Here is a 22,254-nt window from a genome sequence, read left to right as displayed (position 1 = left end):
TTGCTACCATAGATTGTGCTGCTGTGAATACAGGACTACAAATTCTTTTCTCTCTATATAGATTTCTTTTCTTTTGGATATATTCCTAGGGGTGGGATAGCTGGGTCATGTGGCAGGTCAATTTTCAGATCTCTTAGCAATCTCCGTGCTGACTTCCACACTGGTTATTCTAGCTTACATTCCCACCAACAGTGAAGGAGGAGAGGGCACTTTTCTCTCTACATCCACACCAGCAGGTGGTGTGGTGAAAAATACTCCTTGTGTTTTCCTCTAATGGTTTGATGATTTATGGGCACAGCTTTAGTCCTTGATCCATTTAGAGCTTATTTTTGTATAAGGTGATAGGTGGGGTCTTGCTTCCTACCTCTGCAAGCTGCTATCCATTTGTTCCAACAGCATTTGTTGAAGAGACCACACTTTCCCCCTGTATTATTTTCAGTTCTCTTTTCAAAGATGAATTGGCTGTGTGGGTTCTTTCTGCATTTTTGCTCTGTTTCGTTGACCTTTGTTTCTGTACCAGAATCAGACTCTTTTGGTGACCACTGCTCTGTAGGATGTCTTGAGGTCTGGAATTGTGATTCTTCCTACTTTATTTTTATTCTTCACAATAGTGGTCTCTTGTGTTTCCACATGAACGTTTGTATCATCTTCTCCATTTCTGAGAAGTATGCTTTTGGGATTTTGATTGGGGTCACATTGAATCTGTATATTACTTTCTGTAATATGGACATTTAGATGATGGTGATCTTGCTGATCCGGGACCATTGTAGGTTCCTCCATCTGTTAATGTTTTCTTTTATATCCTGCAGAAGACTAAATCTTTTAAAATATTAATATTATTATAACTGTTTCTATAATTATCATTTTATGATACAGTTCCATCCTGGAATTTCCCTTACCCACATCTCAACTCCCCAGCCCTACTGAGTTCCTGTATATTATCACAGTAGTATAGTTCTTCATAAACAGTCAGAAGTCCATCATTGTGAACATGGACAATGGCAGAGTCCTGAATCCCATTGTCAAGATACATTCAACAATTTCACTGGGAGTCCATCTTTGATCTGGAAGTAGAGATGCATGCAGCATTATATCCTGACATCTGAATATGACAGTCTACAGTACACAGTTATTATACAAAGCCTCAAGTGAAAATCAGGAACAGAAAGAAAAAAAAAATTTACAATATTGTGGAATTATGTAATATGCTACTGAATGACTAATGTGTCACTTAAGAAATGAAGAAGAAAATATGGAACCTTTTTGAAGAAAATGATGCCACTGTATGACCAATGAGTCAGTGAAGAGTTTAATATGAAGTAATGAAACTAAAAAGAGCAATATCAAAAATCGATGAGATATAGCTTCCACTGATCTTTGTGGCTAGGACATGTCTCTCGTAGGAAACAGATGGGTTTTGTTTTTTAAATCCAGTCTACTAATCTATGACATTTGATTGCTGAGGTTAAGCCATTAACATTCAGGGTTAATATAAACAGATGGTAACTTATTTATTTGTATGTTTAAAGTTATTTATTTATTTATTTATTAAGACTGAGTCTTAAAGACATTTGGTAAGTAAAAAATCACTCACAAATACTGTCTGACTCTGTTAATGTGACTTTGTTATTCATCAGTGACATGCTAAGAAAATCAATAATGAGTTTAATTTCTTTTATATGTAGATTATCACCAGTATTTTTTACTTTCTCAACAGTAAAGAAATGACTCATAGTGGTCTCTAAAGCAAATACCATTTTGGAATTAATCTATTTTGTTACAGTCAATCTATATTATGACTTATCTTGTAGGTGAAATATTGGTTTTTCTAACTTTTGTATCTGAATTTTGATTTCAGTTATAATTTAAATATCCACATAGCAATGGTTTGGTTCCAGTGTGATCACTTTGTAACAACTTTCTACATTCCTATTTCTGTGCAAGGATTCTGCTTCTTGTTATGGTTATGTGGATGGCTACTAGTTACCTGAAGTCACACTAATTTTACTTCCTTATGAAACAGAGTGGGCATATTAGCTATTGCTAAGTTGATATGGCCTAAAATTTAAATGTAAGCATATATGTATACTATTAAATTCATAGAAAATTGTTGTAGCAGTTATTTGAAAACCTAGATTTTTGGGCCCAGCGGTGTGGCTTAGCGGCTAAAGTCCTCGCCTTGAAACCCCCGGGATCCCATATGGGTGCTGGTTCTAATCCCGGCAGCTCCACATCCCATCCAGCTCCCTGCTTGTGGCCTGAGAAAGCAGTTGAGGATGACCCAAAGCTTTGGGACCCTGCACCTGCGTGGGAAACCTGGAGGAGGTTCCTGGTTCCCGGCTCCGGATCGGCACGCACCGGCCCGTTGCAGCTCACTTGGGGAGTGAATCATCGGACGGAAGATCTTCGTCTCTGTCTCTCCTCCTCTCTGTATATCTGGCTGTAATAAAATGAATAAATCTTTAAAAAAAGAAAGAAAACCTAGATTTTTGTTGCAATTTATAGTTGTTAATGATTTTCATGGAATATGGGCAGATTTTTAAGAGTTTTGGTTAATTCCAGCATTAAGTTGACATCATAAAAATTACATGCATGTAACAGAGTAATTGTAGCAGGATATTGAGAAAATACAGGAGACAAATTGATTTAAAGCCAGAAATCTAAATATAAAATTCTATGTAGAATTCTATAACATACTTCACATTAGTTAGTAGAAACAGTCATGAACTAGGAAACATTATATATGCCACACTCAAAAGATCTATTCTTTAGCATTTAGTGCTGTGCTTGAAGTGCATAAACTCTTTTTGAGTATTAATTTGTATATCCACTCATTAGCAGTATGTTATTAATGTATTCACAATGAATACACCGAGTAATTTTATGCTTATGTCATTTAAATATTTTCACAAGTTCATTTTGGTTTGTGTTCATAATTTGGTTCACCATGATTTAAATCCATACGCAAAATAATATGTTTTCAACAAAACAATATTATTTAGTATCTTAAATTAATAATATTTGTTTAATTTTTAGATAAATAATTGTGCATGTGTTTGACTTTCGTCCTTTTTCCTATGAATTGTAAGTAACAGATACTTATTTCTGATTTTATGTTTGCATTTACTTTGGAAATTTTGTAATATGAAGAGAAGTTAGCACTAGAAACCTGCTAGAAGTTTTATTTTGATTTGCTTAATTTATGTAAGATGAACACATTTCATGTACTTCACACTGCTGATTTAGGAGTGGAGATGTTACTTCATACTGCATCCTCTCTCACACCTGTGTTTTCATCCTCCTGTCTTCTTTAAGTTTTACAATAACATAATTTAAATTCATTTCTTTCACAACCACAGGTTTAACCCACCTTTATGTAAATAATCCAACAAATACCAAATAAAAACACATCACTGTTACTCAGGCAAATAGACGAAGATTCCAAAAAAAGAATCAAATCTCAACTTTGCTCATATAGAATATATTCTTTGTTTTCTGTATATTAGTGTACAGCAAGGAAATTTGTGATATTTGTCTTTTTAATATTGGCATACTGAATTAAACATAATGGTTTGCAGTTGATTCCTTTTTATTGCAAATGCACTTTCTCAATTTTTGTGTGCATACGTATATAACATTTTCTTTACCCAGTGACCTTATTAATGGACATCTGTGTCTTAGCTGTTGTGAACTGAACCTCTATAAATGTGAAGTTATAGATAAATTTTCTATATACTGAATCATTTGGCTTGAATAAATTCCCAGGTGTGGGATGGCTTAATTATAAACCCCATCTTAAAGAGTCTGTAGACTGTCTTTCACGAAGGCCATGCTAAGTTTACATTTCCACCAACAGTGGACCAAGGTACCTTTTTCCCCAGTCCCTGGCAACATTTATTGTTTTCTGTTTTCTCTGTGGTGTGTTTTGGCTTCCTTTTATATAAAACCATGTTGTCTACAAACAGGGATAGTTTGATTTCCTTCATTCCAATTTGTATCCATTTGATATCCAATTTTTTTTAATGGCTCTAGCTAAAACTTTCAGATTTTCGATAATAGAAATTCTGAAAATGGACATTCTTGTTTGGTTTCTGATATTAGTGAAAATGCCCTCAACTTATTCCCATTCAAGTAATGGGAGCTCTGGTTTTGTAACATATTGTCTTGATTGTATTAAGGAATGGCCCTTTTACACCCAATTTATTCAGTGTGTGTGTGTGTGTGTGTGTGTGTGTGTGTGTTGCATGTATCAAGTGTTTTCTCTATAGGCACTGAGATAATCATATAACTTTTATTTTTCAGCCTATGAATGTGATATGCCACATTTATAGATTTGCATTTATTGAACAACACCTGTATACCAGAGATAGCTCCCACTTGGTCCCCATGAAGGACCTTTCTGATGTGTTGTTGGATTAGGTTACCTAGTATTTTCTTGAGTATTTTTGTGTCTGTGATCATTAGGGATATTGGTCAAGAGTCTTTTTTTTGTGTGTGTGTCTATCTAGTTTTGGAATTAAGACTTTGGAAGAAGGGTCATTATTAGTGATTCAATCTCCATGTTGGTTATCAGCCTATTCAGGTTTTCTCTGTAATTATGAATTAATTTTGGTATATTGTATGTATCTAGAAATCTATACATTTCTTTTGGATTTTCCAATTTGTTGGCATATAGATGTTTGTAGAAAATTTTCATGCTTCTTTTATTTTGGTTATGTCTTTTGTAACACCTCATTTTTCATTTCTGATTTTGTTAAGTTTGGTCTTTATCTTTTTGGGTAATTGGGTCACTGTATCCATTTTTTTTTTCCAAAAATCCCTATTTTAAAAAAAAGATTTATTTATTTTTATTGGAAAGGCAGACATACAGAGAGGAGGAGAGACAGAGAGGAAGATCTTCCATCCCTTGATTCACTCCGCAAGTGACCGCAACGGCCGGTGCTGCGCTGATCCGAAGCCAGGAGCCAGGAGCTTCTTCCGGGTCTCCCACTTAGGTGTAGAGTCCCAAAGCTTTGGTCCATCCTCAACTGCATTCACAGGCTACAGGCAGGGAGCTGGATGGGATGTGGGGCTGCTGGGATTAGAACAGGCATCCAGGTAGGATACTGGTGCGTTCAAGGCGAAGGACTTTAACTGCTACGCTATCATGCCAGGCCAAAACCCATATTTTAATTTCATTCTTCTTTTGTATCTATTTGATCTCAACTTAGTTTATTTTCTATTTTTAAATTGTCTCTTTACTGATAATTTTTGGTTGGGCTTGCTGTCTTGGTGGTGTGCTTCTGTTGCTCTGGCACTGTCTAATGCCTGCTTGCTCTCTGGCTTCCCAAGGACTCAGGACAGGTAGCCTCTGATCATGGACCCTGTATGTCTGTATTCCTCATCCTCTGTTCATCCTTTGGGCAGGACAGTAAAGACAACAATGCTAAGATGCTCTGACTTTCTAATTTTCTGATAATTGTGTACTATCAAGAGTTCCATGAGAGGTGAGGCCTAGCAGTAAAGGAATGTTGGAAGAGACACCAGGGAAAGCTGAATGTGTGCAGCTTTGTCATTTTCCCCTGGTTATTTGCTGCATATCTCTTAGGATAACTTGTGCTGCTGGAGAAGCTGGGATATATATCTTCAGTTTAACAGATAGACTTCAGGATAATGACCATTTGTTCTTCTTGGGGTCTTGGTTGACTGGATTGGCATATGGACTTGTCATTTGCTAATTTCTAGTGGGCCCTGTTATCACTAAGCTTGGCTGGTAAAGACTGCTTTGCTTCGTTCTAGACTTGTCTGCTGTGATCTCACTCACACTCTGCAACAGCTGCAACAGTATCTGTCATTCTCCTCAACTTGCTGGAAAGTCCTTTTGTTGTTTTCCTTTCCTAAAACAGCTTAAGGTAATATGGCTAAACCCTCTTTAACTATCTTGGATCTGTAAGTTTTACTTTCAAAGGGTAAATTTATTTTAACATGAATTAGGATGCAATTAATATTATAATGCTTAGAACATAACCTTAGGGAATTTCATACACACAGTTTGAGTTTTGTGATGTAAATTTTTTTTTTGATGCACATTGAGTTCATCTCTCTGGAGGTGCATTAATTAATTTTTTACAGAAAATACTGAAAAGATTATGAAAGTATAAAGACTAAATACGTAGTTATATTTCTAGAAATCAATATATGATTTACTGATTCATCTGTGGTAGAAGAATAAGATTTTTTTAATATAAAATACTGCATTAAGAATGTATATGCTAATGTAAGCATACTCTATTAAAAATTGCACATTTAATTATGTGGAACTTTATCCTAACCTATTAGCCATTTGAACAGCCTTGCAGTGTGTTTAAATATTTTGAATAGAGATAGGTTGTGAAATAGGTCTTTAATTTTTGCAGCCAAAAATAAAAGATTGATACCAAAGTGTAAAAGAGAATATGGCTTCGATTTTAAGTGGAAAGAGAACAGAGACAAAGAGAAAATGGTCTAGTATTATAAAGCTCACATCAATGGCAGTAATTAAGCTTTGCAGTATCATTAGATATGATAACAATAATTTGTAGCCTTTCATGGTGTTTCTCATGCTAGGCATACAGAACCACATTGTAGAAAGACCTTTAATATTTTTCATTGTTAGTTTTTCTAAAGAAATAATAGCATTTAATTGCCATGAATTGGGGAGATACACAACACAATTTGGATTCTTACTGCCAAAGGAGAAAAATAGAGTACTTTGTACCTTTTAACCATTTCAAAAATGTATGGTAGCAATAAAATGCTAACAAGATACTGAGGTGACTATTTCTATGAGTATATTATTTAAATGCATAATAGCTAATTTAGCATTACGTTAAGCATCGTGCTAATGATGTAGCAGCACTTCTTGGTAGTAGCTGCAAGAATTGTACTATCACATATTATGCCATAAAGTTAAATTGTGCCAAATATATTCCAGGTTTTTGTTGTTGGAAACCAGTTATTAATCAGTGCAAAATTTCTAATGTTATGGTTAGTGTAGAGGAAAATCCCTAAATGTATACTTTGAAAATGAGAAATCCATGGGTAATAATGAAAAGCATCTTAATAGTTAAACACTGGATTTACATCAATACAATGACCAGTATTTACATAAGCTGGGTCTCTTTTCCCCAACTGAGACCTAAATTAAAGCAAAATTACAATTTTTATTCAGTTTTGAGAAAGCATTTATAGGCAGCACTGTAATAATTTTTGTTTAATAAGAGCTATGAGTATTCAAATGCATAGGATAATGATAGTAAATAAGCAAGTCCTGTTTCAAATTTGATTTTAGTATATAAATGTTCAATATAGTTAAATTCTTTATCATAGTGCCAAAGGATTTTGCAAATGTATCTGTTATCAGTCTTTTGGAAATGTTTTAGACTGAATTGTTTCAATAATCTAAATGGATATGTGACAAAGGAGCAAGATATTGCTCATTTCATAGGATTTAAGCATATGTAAAAGCTATAAATGGTAATGTAGCTAATTTTATTTTCTTAGTGGAGAGCCAGATAGAAACTTACTTTACATAGTATTCTCTTGATGTATAAGTCAGTAAGCTAGTACAGAAACAAAGCAGAGGAGTTGCTATCCTATTATTTGGTTCTTAAAATAATAATATAAATACTATATTGGGCAGTTTTCATAAATTGTCTCTACTTACATCGGTACTTTCTCTAAAAATTTTTAATTAAGTACCACTTTTCCAGTTGCTAACTCAGCTGACAATTAGTCTCTTTGAAAATACAGCTTTAACTTCACAGAAGTTAGTCATAAATAGATTTAGTATACCCATCAGATGCTTTTAAATTCAGAATGCAATCCAAAGAGCAGCATGTGTACCTACTAAATAAGGAGATAGACTGAAAATGTAGAACACAAAACCAGAAATACATTTACTTGTAGCTGTCTGATTGGGACTATGCAATTTGAAAAATAAAATCTTTACTATTCAAATGACTTTTACATTTCTCAACAGGCATATTTTATTCCCAGTTCTGATGCTAAGCAATCTGATACATTTTTGTTAATTCCTGGTATCTCAGAAACTGAGACCATCAAGTGAATATTCATGTATTCACTTGTCTTGCCATTGATTAAACTTTTAATATATACTGATTAAATTGTAATTAATTAGAGAGCAGCAAATATAGTACTGGGAGAGTTGATAGCTTGGATTCCAATGACGGCTGTTATGATGGAGGTACTAAATGAAGATACATGTATTTTAGACGAAAATCAACATGATTTGGGGACTGCTTTGGTTCAGGAGACAAGTGGAATACTAATTTAGTTAATAGAGGTTATAGAAGGGTATACACAGAGGGACAGTAGAAAGCATAGTTTAGCTCAATGGGTTGGAAGTGGCTCAGTTACATTAAAGTGGAGTTTTCATAGGCTGTGCAGCTGGAGGACTAGATTAGGAATTCAGGAGCAAAGCGAAGAACAGAGGTCCTACATGAGGGAGAAATTTGTCAGATACAGAGTAGAGCCACTCAAAATGAGAGAATTTCACCATTAGGAGAAGAGTAGACAAAGAAGGTCATCACAAAGTAATTTACAAGAGAACAATTCCTCAGATGACCTGATAGGACCCAGTTCTTTTTAATCTTGGTTACAATTTTATGGTAGAATGTAATAAGAATGTGACATCCTGTGTTAAGAAAGAAATATCCCGAATAATGTGGGCTGTGCCCTTGTTTTTCCCGGAGCAGAATGTGATGCAACATTTGAGTTCCCCATCCAAGCAAGACTGAATGATGTCTGGGTTCCTCAGCTGTAGCGTGGCACTCCATCTGACCTGTCGGACTTACTGCACCCACATGAGAAACTTCTGTTTTATTTTATTTTATTTTATTTTATTTTATTTTATTTTATTTTATTTTATGTTATGTTATGTTATTTTATTTTATGTTATGTTATGTTATGTTATGTTATTTATTTTTTGTGCATGAGAAGTTAGTCTAATATGCCAAATTTTACCAGTGTTTTCAAAGCCCAACAGACTCTGCATCATGCTAAGTTTCAGAGCTGATTTTTGGAAAGTGATTTTAACCCACTTGTTATTTCTAGTAGAATATACTCTAGAAAAAATACAAATACATAGTGAATGAACAATTTGCTTTTCAATGGACCCACAAATGTAAAAGAAATCAAAAGGGAAATAAAAAATTCAACGAGAAAAATGAAAATGAAAGCAGAATTATGAAAACGTATGGAGCACGGGGACGAATGCCCTGGTATAATAGATGGTGCCTCCAGGTGTCACCACCATCCCATGTGGTCGCCAGTTTGTTCCCTGGCTGCTTCAGCCCCAGCCCAGCTCTCTGCTAATGTAGCTGGAAATGTATCAAAAGACAACCCAAGTCTTTCTACCCCTGCACTCACATGGCAGACCCAAGACCCAAGAGAAGTTCCTGTCTTTGAATTGGCCAAACTCCGGACATTGTAATCATTTGGGGAGAGAAACAGAAAATGGAAGACCTCTCTCTGTCTTTTTCTTCTAAATGTAATTCTGTCCTTTAAATAAAAATAAAAATAAAATGAGTCTTTAAAAAATTATGGAATATGACAAAATCAGAGTTAAGGGGGAAATTTATAATAATTGCATATATGAAAGAATTAGAATTAAAATTATAGCAAATAAATTATCTAAGTACATTCAAGTATCTAAAAAAATAAAAACTAACTAAACTGAAAATAAGTAAATTTAAAATTAGAGAATAAATAAAATAAAATAGAAAGAAATTATAAAATACTATAAAAGAAGTAGTGAAATGGAGAACTTTAAACTTTAGAAACCAATAACATTGGTAAATCTATGGCCCAACTGGCTAAAAAAGACAGATTACTCAAGTTAACAAAATCATATATTAAGAAGATGTTACAATACTACCACAGAAATACAGATAATAATTAAGATTTAGTTTCAACAGCCATAGTCAATTAATTGGAAAATCTAGAATTACATAGATTTGTAAATATGGAAGTTACCAAAGTTGAGTTGGGGCTATGGAGGTCATGGTGGAAAGCTAACATAAGAACCCAGACCTGGAACTTGCTGGAGGGAGTGGCACAATCGGCTGCAAAGAGCTATGTACCAACTGCAATAAGTAAAATTGAACTGTGGACCTGTGGGTGACACAGCTTAAAAACCTGCCCAAGGAGAATCTGATAACTAGAAGCACAATGATCAAGAACAAAAGAAGACACAAAGGCAAAATGAATATTACTGAAGACTCCCTTGTATAGGAGCAAAACAACTCAGAGTTAACTGAGGAAGACATTGAGAAAATGCGGGACACAGAATTCAGAAAACTCATTCCAAAGATTCTGCTCAACAATGAGAAGCATATACAAGAGTTCAAAGAATTTAAGGAATATGTTACACAAGAAATAGCAAGAAAGCAAATCAAGGCTGATATATCAGAAATTGAGAGCACAGTAGAGCAAATTAAAAGTACAATGGAGAGTCTCCAAAATAGAATGAAGCAAGCAGAAGAAAGAATCTCAGAACTGGAAGATATTTTCTGCCACCAGGGGGAAGCAAAGAAAAAGCTGGAAGCAGAGCTGAAAAAAGCATTCAAGAATTGAAAGACACTATTAAGTGCCAAATATAAGAGTTATGGGAGTCCCAGAAGGTGCAGAAAGAGAAACTGGTTTTACAGATATATTTAATGAAATACTAAAGGAAAATTTCCCTAATCTAGAGAAAGAATTGGGAAACAACATCCAGGAGGGGCACCAAATTCCCATAGGCTTGATCAAAAGCGATCTTCACCAAGACACGTGATCATCAAGCTCTCTTCAACTGAACATAAGGAGAAGATCCTTAAATGTGCACGTGAAAATATCAGTTGACATATAAAGGAATGCCGATTAAACTCACAGGAGATCTCTCACAGGAAACTCTACAGGCAAGAAGAGAATGGAGTGACATATTCCAGATACTAAAAGAAAAAAAAAAAAATGTTGGCCCAGGATAACATATCCAGCAAAGCTTTCTTTTGTCTTTGAAAATGAAATAAAGTTCTTCCATAGTAAAGAAAAATTAAAAGAATTTGCCTCTTCCAAACCTGCCCTATAAATGATACTTCAAGATGTTCTCTTGACAGAGAAGAGGAATAGAACCCTCCAAAACCAAAAGCAAATGTGAAGAACATCCCAGGAAAATGACAACAGAAAACTAAACCAATGAACAGCCCATTCCCAAAGTGACAGGACCAAATTACCACCCATACATATTAATCCTGAATGTAAATGACTTAAGCTCAATCAAACATCATAGATTAGTACACTGGATTTAAAAACAAAACACATCTATTTGTTGTCTAGAAGAAACTCATTTCACCAACAAAAATCAGCAGAAGCTATATCTCATGGATTTTGATGTTTTTGTTTTTGTTAGTTTCATCTCTTCAAAAAAGATTATTGTGATTAAATTATTCAGTGACTCATAGATCATACAGTAGCATCATTTTCTTCAAGAAGGTTCTTGATTTTCTTTTTCATTTTTTTCAGCCACACATTAATCATTCAGTAACATGTTATTTAACTTCATGGTGTTGTTAATTTCTGTTTTCTCCCTGATGTTGATTTTGTTTTGTGGCTTTTCATTTAAGGGCGTGTATAATAGCTGTAAAATGGAGACTGTCATATCCAGTAACAAGTTATTTAACTTAATGTCATTGTAAACTTTTATTTTTCTTCCTATTGTTGATTTTGTATTGTGACTTTTCATTTGAGGGGATGTACAGTAACTGTGAAATGGAGACTAACATATCTAGATGTGAGGATACAATGTAGTATGCATCTCTGCTTCCAGACAAACATGGACTCCCAATGAAACTGTTAGCTACATCTTGATAATACGATGCTGGACTCTCTGCCATTGTTCATGCCTGCAATGATGGACATATGACTGTGTATAAAGAACTATACTTTAGTAATGATATAGAGGAACTAGGTGGGGGAATTGGGGAAGGGATAAGGGAAATTTCAGGAGCCTTTTTAACTGTATCATAAAAATGATAATAAATAGGGCCTGGCGGCATGGCCTAGCAGCTTAAGTCCTTGCCTTGAACATGCCGGGATCCCATATGAGCACTGGTTCTAATCCCGGCAGCTCCGCTTCCCATCCAGCTCCCTGCTTGTGGCCTGGGAAGGCAGTCGAGGATGGCCCAATGCTTTGGGATCCTGGACCCGTGTGGGGACCTGGAGAAGGTTCCTGGCTCCTGGCTCCGGATCGGCACAGCACCGGCCATTGTGCTCACTTGGGGAGTGGATCACTGGACGAAAGATCTTCCTCTCTGTCTCTCATCCTCTCTGTATATCTGACTTTGCAATAAAAAATAAATAAATATTTAAAAAATTATAATAAAAAATCAGAGCCTGTTGGAACACAAAGTTGCAGGATATAAAATTGACATGCAGAAATCAGTAGCATCCCTGTTCATGAACAATGCTATAAGAATGAGCTGATACAATCAACTCCATTTACAATAGCTACAAAACAAACACCCTGAAATAAGTGGAACAAAGATGTGAACAACAATTATAAACATTGAAGAAAGATTAGAAAAGGGCACAAAAATGGAAACATTTTCCATGTTTGTAGACTGGAAAGTCTTCCAGTGTTATTAAAGTGTTAACACTACCCAAAGAAATTAATAGATTTCATGCAATCTTAATGAAAATACCAAGGACATTCTTCACAGATCTAGAGGGAAAAAACAAAAACCTAAAATCCATAGGGGGACACAAAAGATCTCACCTAGTCAAAGCTATATCAACAGCAAAATCAAATCTGGAAGTATCACAATACAAATTTCAAGATATAAAGCATTTTTGTGTAATCAAAACACCCTGATGCTGGCAAAAAAATAAATATATAGAGCACTGGAACAGAATAGAAGCCCCATATTACATTTCTACATCTATAACCACTGAATCTTTGACAAATATGATAGATTAACTTCCTGGCAAATGGAAAGTTACTTCAAGAAATGGTGTTGCAAAAATTAGATTTTCAATGCAGAGGTATTAAACAAGATCCCTGCTTTGAACTTAACACAAAATAATCTACAATGTATTGAGCATCCAGACTTGAGTCCTGAAATTATCAAATTACTGGAGGAAATGTAGAAAATATTGGGGACAGACTCTAAGACATTGTACTAGCCAAAAACTTCCTGGATAAGACACTAAGAGCACAGACAAAAACATAGACAAATGGGATTACATCAAAGAAGATTCTGCACAGCAAAGGAAAATATTAACAATGGGAAGGTTAACTGAAATAATGGAAGTAAATACTTTAAAGACATACATCTGATAATGGATTAATATCCTGAATATATAAGGAGCTCAAAAACTGCAAAATATCAGTGACCAATCAATTAAAAAATGGGTAAAGAATTTGTTGAGGCATTTCTCAAAGGTTGAAGTAAACACAGTCAACATGTACATGCAAAAAATATCCAGTACCACCACTTAACCATCAGTGAAATACAAACAGAGGCCATCATGAAGTATGTCATTACCTAGTTAATATGACTAGCAGTCAAAACAAAAAGAAATGGTATATTCTGGTGAGGATGTAGAGAAAATTTGCCTAACACATATGTAAATCGCATTGTGAAATGGCACAGCAATTATGGGAGAATCTGTAAACTGTCCAGAAAGTAACAATTGATTAATCAGGTTTCTAAGCCACCCTACTCCTAGTAGTACATCCAAAAGACATGAAATCAGTATATGAAATAGAGGTTTGTACTTCCATGTTTATAGCAGTTCGAGTCACGATAGCTAAGATATAGCGTCAACTTACATGTTCTTTAACTAATGACTGTATAAAGAATACATATACAGTATGGAATATTACTCAGTCATCAAAAGAAGGGAGCCCTGAAATTTGTAACAAAATGAATGCAACTGGAGGTTATGCTGAATGAAATGTGACAGACTCAGAAAGACAGCTATCAGATTTTTTTTCTGTCTTTTGTTAGCTAATATTTAGCAAAAATATGAAACTTATGTGCATATCACATCGTTTGATAAATGGCTAGAAATATTGCTTTACTGCATCATCCAAAAATATCTTCACTTTCAAAAAAGAAATGGAAGTAAACAGATATAGAGGACTCCTGAGCTACCAATTATGCGTTGCTCTTTTTTGGGGTGGGGGAGGGGGGTTGAAACATTTGTTATTGCTCTACAAGTAGTATGAAGGTACAATGTTTATTTTAACTCAAATGACATTTTCTTCAATATTTTATTGCTATTATTTTTAATGATTTAGCTTCTTACTTCCCACCATTTTCACCCCAATTATTGCAGTAGAATTGTCTTTCAATTACAGTTACATGTTAGGTAATTGTGCAAAATCTAGTATCAAATTGTCAAGATATGTTAAGCAGTATTATTAGGAGTCTTCCTTTCTGTGGGAATAGAGATGCATGCCTCCACATAGATTCATTCCTTGACACAGTGGTTTCCATTTTTACCTATGTGTCAGTACATAGGCTACCTGATATTAGAAAGAATATATGGTATTTATCCTGTTGGGATTGGCATATTGCACTGAGTCTAACATTTTTCATTGGGACCATTTAATTGCAAATGCTAGAATTTTATTCTTTTCAATGTCTGGGTAGTATTTCTTGAAGTATATATACCCCAGTTTTTCTCTCCATTCCTCATTTTATGGGCTTCTGCACTTTTTCCATGGTTGTGCAATGATCTTGTCACCTTATCACTTTGGTGATTAGGCTTCAACACATGTATTTTGGGAGTCACACACCTTCAGACCAAAGCTGTAGAGAAAGGTCACACCCAGGGTACTGTAAGTATTCCTAATCTGCTAGTTCATGTCACACTTGACTTGGTTCCAAAGCTATACACATTAGATGATGTTGACTATTGTAAGGGCAGGAACTGGTGGTGCACGGTCAGCATGACTATTCATTGTCAAGGCTTGTTAAACAGTGTGACAGGTTTGGTGATCCTGTCCATGACATTCCGGAGTTTGTATGGTTCGCTCAGACCCTTGTAAGAACTTCGTTGAGATTTGGTGAAAATATAGAAAACACTTAGCAACTCTAGAGTGGAAGGCTTTGTCTACTTCATGTTGTGTAAAAAGAATCAAATACAATCACATGTATTCTTGTTTAAAATTCTTTTTTTTTTTTTAAATTGGAAAGTCAGATATACAGAGAAGAGGAGACACAGAGAGGATCTTCCATCCAATGGTTCACTCCCCAAACGGCCGCAATGGCTGGAGCTGAGCCAATCTGAAGCCAAGAGCCAGGAGTTTCTTCCGGGTCTTCCATGTGGGTGCAGTGTCCCAAGGCTTTGGGCCGTCCTCCACTGCTTTCCCAGGCCACAAACAGGGAGCTGGATGGGAAGCAGGGCTGCTGGGATTAGAATCGGCGCCCATATGGGACCCCGGGCATGCAAGGTGAGGACTTAAACCACTACACCATCGCACCGGGCCCTAAAATTCTTGACTGTGTGTAAAGTGCTCTCAAAATAAAAATTAGATTTTACTAACTCCTCCAAAGTGAAACTGGTGCCCTCATCACCAATACTGTATAATACGAATTTCCTCCTTACGTATTGTCTTTCAGACATGACGCTATATGTTAAAGTTTTCCTAAACGAGTTCTGTAGACTGAGTGATTAGTAAAAGCAAGAATATATATTGTTTTTTCAGTTTTTGAGGCCGGAAAACTGAAATCATCATGGTAGAAGTGGGAGGTGTTGTGGCAGAAGAGGGGATGTACAGGGAAAGAACCGGAAGGAAGAGAGAGTAAGGGACAGAATTAGACTATTCCGGTTGCTTCCCTGTCTTTACATACCATTCTGAAGATACGAATCACGGATTCAACATAAGAAGTTTAGTGAGGACGATGCAGTCCATAACAGCCTTCTCTCAGTTTTTTACTTTGGACCTCAGCAATGATGGATTCCTCTTCCAGAAACACTGTTTTCCATGGTTTTATATAATTGAATCATTGCTGAGTTATTCAGTCATTTATTATTGTTATATTATCTTAATTTTAGATTCATTTATTTTTATTGGAAAGGCAGATATACATAGAGGAGGAGAGACAGAGAGGAAGATCTTCTGTCCGATGATTCATTCCCCAAGTGAGATCAATGGCCGGTTGCTGCACCGATCCGAACCTAGGAGCCAGGAACTTCCTCCAGGTCTCCCATGCAGGTGCAGGGTCCCAAGGCTTTGGACCATCCTCGACTGCCTTCCCAGGCCACAAGCAGGGAGCTGGATGGGAAGTGGAGCATCTAGTATAGCAACTGGCCCCTATATGGGATCCCAGCACATGTAAGGTAAAGGTTTTAGCAACTAGGCTATTGCACCGGGCCCAGTTAGCTTTCTCTTTTAAACCGCACAATTAAATAAGTAAGCTAAGTAGGATTCCACTAAAGATAATTAACTTAGTAATAGAAGATATCCTTTTGGGAATCTGATATAGGGGTAATTGTTATTTATCATTAAATTATTATTGACAAAAAACCTGTACGCATATCACGAAAAATATGTTTTCAAATGGAATGGCTAAATTAATTCAATTATGTATACTTCACATATTTATCATTTTGTACTGAGAATATTTAACATCTATTTTGTGAGCAACTTCAAAGTGTGTAGTACCTTGACATTGAATTTTGTCACTATGTTATATGATAGATCTCTCAAATACATTCTTCCTGTGAAAGCTAAATTTTGTGTTCCATGCCAAAATCTCCCAAAAAATAAATTATGAATATTGTGACTCCATAAATGTGACTTCTTTTCATTTAAATTTCCACAAATGTTTGAAGTACCATCATATTGTTAATTTAATAATATAGAAGCCAATAACATCTCAAAATTAATTAATTTTGGTTGATAAAATAGGAAATTTTGGCATATGAGACATTAAGGTATTTACTTATTTATTTATTTAATTTTAAAGACAAAGAGAATAAGATAGAGGAGAGGGAAATAGAAAGATCTCACATCTATTGTTTCATTCCCAAGCGTCAATAATAACTAGAGTTGGGTGAGGCCAAGCCCAAGATGAGGACCTAAGTGTGGACCTCCTGTGGGTGTGGCGACATTTAGATCCCTGAGGCATCACCTACTGCCTCTCAGGATGCACGTGCGATGAGCAGCTCCAACTCAGGGGCTCTGAATCAGGGCGTGGACGCATAGGCAGTGTCTTAGTCCTAGGGCTGAGCCCACCCATGCAACATTTTAAAAGTCTGTCAGTATCAACTTGATGCACTTAAAAATTGGATTAGGTAAAATGTAATACTGAAAGTATTCACACAACATGTGGATATAGTTTCATACGTGGAAATATACTCTTAAATCTAAACAGCTATATAGTATGTATGTCAACCCCATAACGAAGTAATTAGAAAATATTGTCTGCTACAAAAACAAATAATCTGTACTTCAAGGTGTCTCTTGTAAGAAACGGAACAAATCAGAGGAAATTTAATAGTTCCCAGCTACTACTGGAGGCAGCTTATCCTGGAGACAGATGAACCAGCTTTGTTTGATTCATTCTCTTAGGAATCCGGTGGGGATGTAGATGCATTAATTTTGCTCCTATCTATTGACTGCCTGCTATGTACCATGCTCTGAATTAGATGCTGAGAATTCAGCAGTTAATGAGACGCATAAGTTCAATTGGTCCTTTTTCTAGCAGTTTTCCCTCTGGTAAGAGAAAATGGCAATATACAAGTGAAGAAAATATGACTTCAGGCAGCTTCAGTTTTAATGAAATAAAACAAGGGGATATAATTGAAGGTGGAAACATTCAAGGGATAAAGAAAACATTTTCTTTTGGTGTGACTTTGACCTGGAACCCCATTTTGAGAAGGAGTCCTATTTCATGAATATGGGGCTTTGCTGAACAGGGAAGTTTACTCTGAAAAGGCATGCTTTATGGAAAATAACAGCAGGACAGAGAAGAGAGAAGAGACAATGATCTTTCATCTGCTGGTTCACCCTCTGAGTGGCTGCAATGGCTGGAGCTGAACTCATCTGAAACCAAGAGTCAGGAGCTTCTTCTGGGTCTCCCAAGCTGGTACAGGGTCCCAAGGTTTTGGTTTATCCTCCACTGCTTTCCCAGGCCACAAGCAGGGAGCTAGAAGGCAAGTGGAGCAGCTGGGACACAAACCGACTCTCATTTGGGATTCTGGCACATGCAAAGCAAGTACTTTAGTCACTAGGCTATGATGCTGGGCCCTTCATTCTCTTCTTGATGGAACTTGCTAACAGCTAGATTGGGGAATCCTGACCTATTTTGGACAGAACCCACGTCACACCCAGTTGACATTATTTTCCAGGTGGGACTAATAAAACAAGCTTGTGGTATCAGCTTTAGTGGAGGACTCTTAGAGTGCTGCATGTGGGTTAGTCCCATGTTTAATGTATGTGAACCTTGCTGTTATCGCCCAGGGACTTAGCCACTGTGGTCCAAACGGTGGTCAATATGCCACTTGTTATGTTGTGGAGAGTTGTGGGTAGTGTTCCAGAGAGTACCCTGCTCCCAGGCCCATCCACAAGGGTTATGGAACTGTTTCAGCACATGATCAGATTTAAAAAAAATCATAGACCCACAACTTGATTCACTTCCAGGGTTCCTGATGTTCTCCCCTTTCCATCTGTCCATTGAGAAAGCCTGTATTGTCATTTGGGTATTTGCTGCCTTGTCTTTCCACTGTCTTTGCTGCTTTCCATGTCCACAGGTCCCCAAGTGTCTCTCTGCTGTGGGTCTTCCCACCCCAATACCTGGATTATACTCTTCCTACTACTTTCCTAATCCTTTCCCATCATTTCTAACATGTCCTGACCCTATTCTGCCATGTTGCCTCCCCTCTCCTTGCATAATTATTTACAATACACATTTCCATGAACATTTAAAGACTCCTCAAGTGGAATTTAAAATTATTGCAACAGAATTAGTTTATCTTTAGTTTCATTTTTATGGCTTTTTATAGTGCCCTAGTATAGCACATCTCTTCCTAACTTGCTATTGAGCAATGTCACAGTTTGGGTTTAAATAGTCTCTGATAGGAGTATTTACACCAAAGAATTTGGCAAATACTGCACATAAATGTGCCTGTTTCCTGTAAGATCATTAGTTGTATAACATTTAACAGTACACCAGAGTTCTTGAGGCTCTTCATAACAGTATAATGTCAGTGGCAGCTACAGAACTGACTTCCACAAGGCTGCGGTAGAGAGGAAGGGTAGCTTGAAGTTGGAAATCCAGAGAGATGAAGGTAAAGATCACTCTGCACTTCTAGAAGAAGGAGTAAAGTTCCTGGTTGATGTTAGGGAGACCAGAGATAGATGAGTGAGTAAACTAGTTCAAATGGGGATGTCCAGTATGTGTTTGTGTGTGTGTGTATGTGTATATATATATGTATATACCCCCAGTACGTATATATGCCCAGTATGTACATACACACACACACACACATACTGGGCATATATACAACTTTTTTTCTATGTCTATTTGAGTGACAGAATTTTAGAAAGAGAGGAGGAGAGGCAGAGCTTCCATCCACTGGTTCTCTTGCAAAATAGTCTTAATGACCAGGCCTTGAGGAGAGAAACTGAAACCAGGAACTAGGGACTTCATCTTGATCTCCCATGTAGGCTGCAGGGGCCCAGGCTCTCAGGCATTCCTCTGCTTCTCTCCTCCATTCCCCAGCAAGGAGCTGGGTCTTAAGTAGAAGTTGGGGAAACAACTGACGCCCCGATGGCATGCTGGCACCACAGATGGGAGTACAACCCATTTTGCCACAGTGCTGGGCCAAGGGTACCCTAGCTTGAGGAATGTAGAAGACTGTAAGATGTCACAACCGAGAACAGGTAGCAGATGGAGAGGTGAATCCAACGTAAGTACATAGCAGAGGCATCTTGTCAGGATGGAAGTCTTTTTACTTTATGCAATAAGAGCCAAGTGTGCAAGAATTTTCTACCACAGAATTCGCAAGGTTTCATAACAGGTCATTAATGACATTGTTTTCTAAAGAAATTTACTAACTGATTTGTAATATCCTATGTTCACTGCATATCAATCCTTGTCAACAACCTAAGGCTATGTTATTTCATCTTTTATGGGAAACAGAGACGGGATAGTCTGGTTAAAAGTAGACATTGCATGTATTTTCTGTGGAAAACTGGAATTTTCCAATCCTGATTATAATATTCCATCTGGCAAAATATAAGGAAAAAATTGGAAAACAGGAGAAAACTTGACACCTTATGCTTACTATTCTGCATTGAAATAAGAATAAAAGAATGTTCCTGTATCAATAGGTTACAAGCTGAAGCATGCAAGCCTCTTCACACAATCAAATGCACTGCCCACTTATTTTTGTTGAAATAAGGTTAAACACTATGACTGGTTAAAATTTAACAACTAAATGTCCAATTGAATTAATTGAGCTTTCTTGGAAAGGAGACTGCTAGTATTTGCTTTCAGGTATTTCCCAACTTGTTGCTATTAAATTACAACAGGCACTTAAACCCTATGAAAGCATTGGGGATGGTACTAGAGTTTCCCTAAGCTGCCTAGTTTCTAAAAGCAAAGTTCTCTGCTTTAGCTACATTGAAAATTTAGAAACTCTATTAATTTTAGAGCTTTAATTTCTGATACAGAATGAAAATGAAGACGGGGTTTAGCATGTAAAATATGAAGTCTTTTTGTTTCAGTGTATGTTTCGTTCTCTTTAAGAGTCATTGAAGAACTGAATGCTGTCTGGGGAGTGAAGATAATTTCTTGCTTAAAAGGAGACTGATCTTAAATGCAAACCATCTGAATAGTGGGATATTGGCAATCAAAATGAAGAGAAATGTTGCTAATCTCTTTCACGAGGATGAGAGAAACTTGAATGAAAGAATCAGCCCCTCCCCCATCCATTTTTTACAAGATATGAAAGTAAGGCAGGCACTTCACATCCAAAAAGAAAGGTACTAGAATTAAGGTTTTCTTGCCTGTTGTCACCAACAAGTAGCCTGAAATAAATACTCTATTTTAAAAAGAAATTTGACTTACAGTTGCTGTTTGCCCTTTCAAATTATCATTGCGCTTCTATTCCTAAAATTCAGCATTTTCTTTCAGAGAGCTGTATTTTTGGTCAGAAAGGAAAATTTAAAGTAGATTCAAATGCTAAAAATGGATATGCTCTGTACATGTCATTTTGAATGCCAGAATTAGAGATGACATGTTAACCTGTGACATGCTTTTCTGGTCTCACAGTTTTTGATGTCAGGAATTCTAAGAATAATAAAAGTGTATAATGCATAGATACTGTTTTCTGTGAAATCTTCTTTCCTGTGTTTAGTTGCATTCAATGGACATGAACAATAACAATAGGTGTTACTTTTATGGAAATCATCTTAGCATTTCTCTTACACGTAAATTATTGGCTGCACTTTGAATTCTTTAAACGATTTATCCAACACTTTTTCCGGTGCTTTAAGTACATGCACTATTCACTTGTTCTTTATTGGTACTGTTTTGCTTTAGCTTCCCAAACTTATGAGGTTGTAATATTATCTTCTTTATACAGATGAAGAAATGGGAGTTTGCAAAGACTGGGTAGTACTGCACAGCCAATAAACCATGAAATTAGTACTGAATACTCTGTGATTTTAGTTATTACAACATTCTCAGGAGTGGAATGGATGGGTCCTATGGTAGATCTTTTTTCAGGTTTCTGTATAGCACCAAGGACTGGTGCTATACAGTATAGAAAACCAGGCATTCATTTTAGGGCATGCACAGTTGTTATCTAAGGTGGAATACTGAAATTTAATGAAAATGTACTCATGATGACTGAAAACATTTGCTTAAGTGTGATAAGAATAAAAGCCTTATTGATCCCTAGGAAAGTGGTGAAAGAAAAATAGGTGTATTATTTTCCCCAGAAATTATTTTAGGCATGGACTAACACTGTTCTTTCATAATAAATATGACAACATATAAAGAAACCAATTTTTGTTAAGAGAGGAAAATGGAAAAACATAGTTGGGCAAACTAAAAGTAGTGTATGTTTCAAAGAGCATGAGAAATTGCCTTAATACCACAACATTTCTATTTTCTCCTTTTAAATACACACATGCCTACATACATACATTCACACACACAGCTTTTATATGTTACAAATACTCTCATATGGCCATTTTAAAGTATTTTAAATGGG

Source organism: Ochotona princeps, chromosome 7, assembly GCF_030435755.1.
Source record: "Ochotona princeps isolate mOchPri1 chromosome 7, mOchPri1.hap1, whole genome shotgun sequence".
NCBI lineage: Eukaryota > Metazoa > Chordata > Mammalia > Lagomorpha > Ochotonidae > Ochotona > Ochotona princeps.
This window is presented reverse-complemented; position numbering follows the sequence as displayed.